Source organism: Arachis hypogaea, chromosome 19 (genome assembly GCF_003086295.3).
Source record: "Arachis hypogaea cultivar Tifrunner chromosome 19, arahy.Tifrunner.gnm2.J5K5, whole genome shotgun sequence".
Classification (NCBI taxonomy): domain Eukaryota; kingdom Viridiplantae; phylum Streptophyta; class Magnoliopsida; order Fabales; family Fabaceae; genus Arachis; species Arachis hypogaea.
The window spans coordinates 25,506,158-25,512,593 of NC_092054.1; positions in this window are offsets into that span (position 1 = coordinate 25,506,158).

Genomic DNA, 6,436 nt, shown 5'->3' on the forward strand with positions numbered 1-6,436 from the left:
CGTAACAAGAAGACACATCAAGATTATTCGTTTCGTAAACGATTTCTTTGCACTCGCAATCCCAAGTCACAACAAGTCCTCTTCAGATAGCATGAAGTTCAAAATAGAAAACACTAGAAAAAGGAATACTAACAGAGCATCTCTTTATCCAATTTCCTCCGTTGTCTTTAATAATACAACAAAAATCAGTTAATTGCTCATTTTCAAATACGTTTGCATCGCAATTTACTTTGCAAACACTCATTGGAGGCGGTTCCCAATTATACAGCAAAAAAGAAGGAATAATATATTTTTGGGTGGTAATGACATGCATTGAAAAAATCTCAAGCAGCATATTTAGCCAAATGAACAATCTTTTCTTTACTAAATGGATCTTCTTGATGAAAGATGTCATTATTCCTATTCCTCCAAATCCACCAAAGAGCCGCTGCAAAGAGAAACTTACTTTTGTTGAGTTTAGTGCGAATCCAAGACTCAAATCCAAACCTGTATCAGTAGTAGTCATCTCCAAGTTTAAGCTAATCCAAATCTGACGAGTTTTTTGGCAAGTCTTAAGCAATGATTAATATCCTCTAATGCAAGATAAAATCCTTGACAAAAATTAGAACTAGCAATATCTCTTTTGAACCGGTAGCTAGCTGTGAGAACACCGTCATTTAGGCAAAGTCAGAGCAAACACTTTATATTTTCTAAGATTCTTAAGCGCCAAAGCCAAACCCAATTTACATTGTCAGTCCAGTCAAATCTCTTTTTCAACATTCATTTATACCCGCTTTTTGTCAAGTAGGTAAAAGTATTTGAGTTGGTCCAAAACCAACCTATTTTATCTCTTACCTGCTTGATAGGATCAAAACGCATCAAACACTACAAGAAAAACACTCAGTACCATCAGATTTACCGTAAAAAATAGAAAAAAGATCCGATGCTAAGTTAATTATCATTGGATTTACCGTCGGATTATGCAATGGAATATAGTTAGCGTGAAAATGGATTGTGTTGAACATTACCGTCGGAAATTTTCGATAGTAATATTGGTGCCACATCGTTGGTTTTCACGCTATATTACCAACAAATTTATCCGATGATAATGCCGACGGAAATATTTTTTTAAAATTTTTTAAAATAATGTTATCGTTAATGACACGTCATCTTAAGCAATTTTTAGAGTCCTTTTTTATTTAATTTCTTAGGTTTTAAATCAAAATTATTATGTCTTCTAATGGAATTTAATAAATAATTAAGTATTTAGAGTTGGGATAGTATTTTCATGTTTTCAGAAATTTTGGGCTCAAAAATAGCAAGAATCAAAGGTTTTAACAAAAAAAGCACGAAGGTAGCAAAAGCGTGGCCCAAAGGAAATAGAAGCATGGCCCAAGAAGTGTTACCCAAGGAATTGAAGCTACACACGCTAGTGGACCCTATCCAGGCTTCAGCAGCACGCCTAACGGATGATTCCTATGCCTGGTAGAAGACCCCTCACACCCGGCGGCTTTGATGCATGCCTGATGGATGAAACCCACACCTGGTGTATATGTCCCTCTGCATGTGTGATTTTTGGGCTCTTTGCTCAAATTCTCTAATACAAGCCTAGATAAAACACAAATACAACTTTCAAGACTCAATAATTAAGGTCCAAACTTAATTATTCACATCATCAAAAGCCTTAATCACATTCAGAATACTTGAAGATCTAGAAGATTAGTTATTAATTCTTTCCAGAAGTATAAGAGATTTGGTCGTTTCAAAATTGATTTGAATTATTGTTTTGAATTTGAATTTGAAGTCAGTAAGTCAAGTCAGTAGCTTATCACTCTCTTCAGAAGATAAGTATTTATCTTATCTCTTTTCGAAGGATAAAATTAGTTTAGTTTTGAATTTGAATTCTAGAATTTAGATTATAAATAAGTGAACCTTGTTCACAGAGAGGATCATCCAATTTCCTCCATAGTATCTTCATCTTGGAAAAATCCCTAGATATCCCCCTTCCCTTTTTTTTTGAAGTTTAAAAATCAAGAATAGAATACAAGAATTTAAAAACACAGTTTAGAATCGTTTTGAAGAGGATGCATGTGATGTCGTTTTTCAAAAAAATATTTTAGTAAGTTGAAACTTTTATTATTTTTTTGAAAAACTTTGAAACACAACGTGAACAAAAAAAAAGAAACATAAAAGAAGAATGTAATAGAACAAGAAAGAGAAGAAGAATGCAAATATGGAATGCTTAATTAGAACAGAAAAAATAGACTTTTTATTTTTCTTTTAGTTAATTAAAAAAATACTTTAATGGAAAAGAAAAGAAAAAGATACTCACTAGTTGGATTTCTTCCCACAATTTGATTATCTCTTTGTAAACAACTTCCTTTGTTGGATCAAGTTTTTTTTGTGTTTGCACTATGGGTTTAGAATCTTCTTCCAATGAGATTTTGTACACGCACATGGCAGGACTTATTCCTTTTGTATTGTTTGAGAGTCTCCTATCCATTGGATAGGTATCTCTTGGCTTCTTTTCTTCTTCCTCATTGGATTATTGTAGCAAATTGATTAGAGCCTTTTTATTGGACATCTCTTAGCTCAATAGATTAGTCAAATTATTCTCTACAGCTTCTCTTGATTTGCAGAAATATGGACCCTTTATATGAATTGCCTTACATTCTTCTATAGAATTTTTCATTTTTGCTAGTTGTTTGACAACATGCTCCACTTGCATCTCTAAGTTTCTGATGGAAATTTCTCAGTTTTTGAGGTTTGTTCTTGTTTCTTGTATAAAATCTTGGAATTGTTGAATCAACTAGGTAGTAGATCGAGATAGTCTTTCCACATCAAGTTCAAGAGATAATAAAGGCTCTTGAAGGACTTGATATTCAACATTAACATGTATTTGCTTGTTTGGCATGTTGGAGTATCTTTGTCTTTGATTCTCCAAACCAAAAATTGGATACTTCCTCTATTTAGGAAAAGATGAGTAATTAGAGGAGTATCCCAAGTTCTTACACTGCATTTGTTCCATTTGTTTTGTGAAAAAAAAAGTTGTTGAGTCATATGTTTATTGTTTGCTAAGATTTTTTTCATAACCTCTAGCTCTATCATTCCTTATATACACAAACAAGAGAAATTCAAACGCACCATGCGGAATAAAAGAGAAATAAAGAAAGAAGAATAAAAAAATAAAAGCAAAGAGAAAGATTGTAGAATCGAAGAAAAGAAAAGAAAGAAAAGAAACTAAACGCAAAATAAAAGAAAAGAAAATAAACAAGATCTAAGTTAAGATTTAAGCGGATGGATCTTGTCAATCTCAATTAATCTCGAGCAACGGCACCAAAATCTTGATGAGCGAAAATTGAAATTCACGGATATCGAAAAATGCATCGGATCAAGTAATACCACGGTGAGTGGATATTGTTTTCATGAGGATTAAAGGATTGAGTAAGAAAGTATTAGATTAAAAACCTAATTAGATTAAAATAACCTAGATTGATGAGGGCAAAACTCGTATCTTGCTTGGAATCTTAAGTGCTTGAGTGCTTGAGGGACAGTGAACTTGGATGTTGATTGAGAGATCATGATAGTGAGAGTCAAGGGCTTGGGAGATATTTATGCTCTTGGAAAAACCAAACTTTGTTTACTTATTTTGAAGTACGCAAAGATCTTTCATGACAAATCTTTAATAACTGATTTTCAACTCTTTGGTTCCTCAGTTTCTCTTTAATCAACTAGTTGTAATTAAAGAGTTTAAGCCCAAAAACTGATTTAGTTTCTAATAAATTTAAAAGTAGTCCTTAAGTTGAATTACATGTTACTTATTCAAGCTAGTCCTATCTAGTTAAACCATAGAAGAAAACATAATTTTCAAAAGTTGTTCTAATTGAAATTATATGTCAATTATTCAAAATTAGAGTAATTGAAAATCATGCATGTACCGCACACTAATTGAACCACTATTCCTAGTCGAATTCAAAGAGTCATGTGAAAGAGTTTTCAAGATTTAATTCAAATATCAAATTTTTCAATATAATAAAAGATTTCAAAAGGGATTAGCATATCTTCCGATGATATAAATCCGAATGAAGAACGAATAACTCAATCATGAAATAGATCAATATAAGACTTCAAAATAAAATAAATTTAAATTAATAATCTATAGAAAACATAAACAGATCTCTTAACCCTTTGACAAAAAATTAGTTACCCATGGAATGAAAGAAAAATAAAAAGAAAACTGTGCTGAGAAACAAAATGGGATTTGGATCCGAAGAACCTCCTCCTCCGGGTTGGTTCCCTCTTGTGAACAAGGTTCACTTATTTATATCCTAATTCTAAAATTCAAATTCAAAAATTATTCTATATCTTTTAGAGATAAAGATAAGATGACTAACTACTTACTTCAAATTTAAATCAAAACAATAATTCAAATTTAACAAATCCTAACAACCAAATTTTTTATGTTTTTAGAAAGAATTAATAACTAATCTTTTAAAATTTTGACTATTTTAGATGTGATTAAGGTTTCTAATGATCTGTATAATTGAGATTGGGTCTTAATTGTTGCATCCTGAGAGTTGTCTTTACGCTGGGCTTGTTCTAGAGATCATTGGGCGTAAGCCCAAAATTCACTTTCAGGGAATACATACGCCGGGTGTGTGTCTTGGAGGCTTGGAGGACGCCAGACATATGAAGGCAAAGGGGGAGGGCCGCCGGGCGTGTGAGGAGTGAAGGGGGAGGCCGCTGGGCGTGTGGCATGGCTGCTGAGCGTGCATTTTGAGTTGTCTGGGGCGCTGTTTTTCGTGTCCCAAAGATGATGGTAGTGCATGACTCAAACTAAATGTCCACTATAGACATATGCATATCGTTTTGAAGCTCTGGACGTTAGTTTTCTAACAAAACTGGAACCAAGCTCTATAGATTAAGTTATGACCATTTGAGTGTGGAGAGGTCAGGGCCGGGGATATGCACGCCGAGCGTGCATGCAATTTGGAGGTTTGGGTGTTCTTAAGGCACGGTTTTGATTCTTTAGGTCATGCTTTTGGTGTACTTGTATTTTTCTTGTGAGAATGATTTGATTCTTGCTTGTTTTAAACCTAAAAACTTTTGAAAATACAAAAACACAATCACAATTCTAAATATTTGATTATTTATGAAATTTCATTAGAAAACATAAGAAATTTGATTTAAACCTAAGAAAATGAATGAAAAAGAATCCAAAAAATCGCTTAAGATGACGTGTCATCACTGATAAGGACGCAACCCCTCAGAAAAAGACCAAGCGAGGGGGAGGTCAAAGAAGAGGAAAGTCAAGCGGTGCAACTCTTACCTCAAAGAAGCATGGTTCTATTGATATTCTGACGGAGCTAGACTACGAAAGACTCATAACGTTCGACCTGCAACCTCCTCAAAGGTATATAAATGCTGTCTGTCGCAACTATTTTCACCTTGTACTTGTAATTTTTTTATTTTTTCTAATATATTGCAGTCAAAGAAATCCTAGAAAGTGACTTCCTCTCAAGTTGTTGATATCAATGATCTCTCTGATCAAGAAGTGGATCAGCCAGTTCATGCTAAAACAGAATTTCTTCAGCCTATTCAAACTACTCAGACTGTTAGTCTATCTACCCCTATTCTGACTTCTCTCAGAATCCACCATTGACAACATCTCATATTTTGACATCTTCTCCTCTGGTACTTCTTTTGTATATATTTTCAACATTAAGTTCCTTTCAACTACTACATGATCCTTTTATCTTTTCCCTTTTCAGATTCGTTATATGCCTCTTCCTAATGATGTTGGAACTCACTAAGAATCTGAGCCTGCATATGGATCAAGGTTGACTGTTGTGATTACCACTATTATTCCTAGACCTTCGACACAGAAATTCGTCGAAACAGAAATTCGTCGACAAAGATACAGAACCACCTTTTAATATTCCTTCTCTAGAAGCTAAAGATTTGGAATTTTGGCAGAATTTTTGTATGATGATCTAGTATTTTTTATTGAAATCTCAGAATTTTTCTGAGTTTCTCCTATTTTATAGACCATGAAGATAGACTTGTCATGGAGAATTTGGTCCACGATCTTACTTCCTTCTTTTTTCTCAAGCCATGACTTTGTCTTGACTATGAAAAATCTTGACTCCCAAGTTTTGACACCCACGTCTTCCTTGGTCTTCAAGTCCTATGTTTTCTTCAACTTGCTCATCAAATTTCTTATCCATATTCTCCACTCAACTTGAAGGTCGAGTAACAATTCTTGATATTTAAAGAAAGACAATAACTCTCTTTCGACATCGACATTCTTTGCACCATCTTTCTTCGATTTTAGCTTACCTGTTTCTGCTTCTGTAGTCAAAACACTTTTTTGAAGTCAAAATCATTGACAATCAAAACGTTCTTTTGTCGATAAAATCCGTTTTTTTTACCATATATATTCTCAAAAACAAAAGAT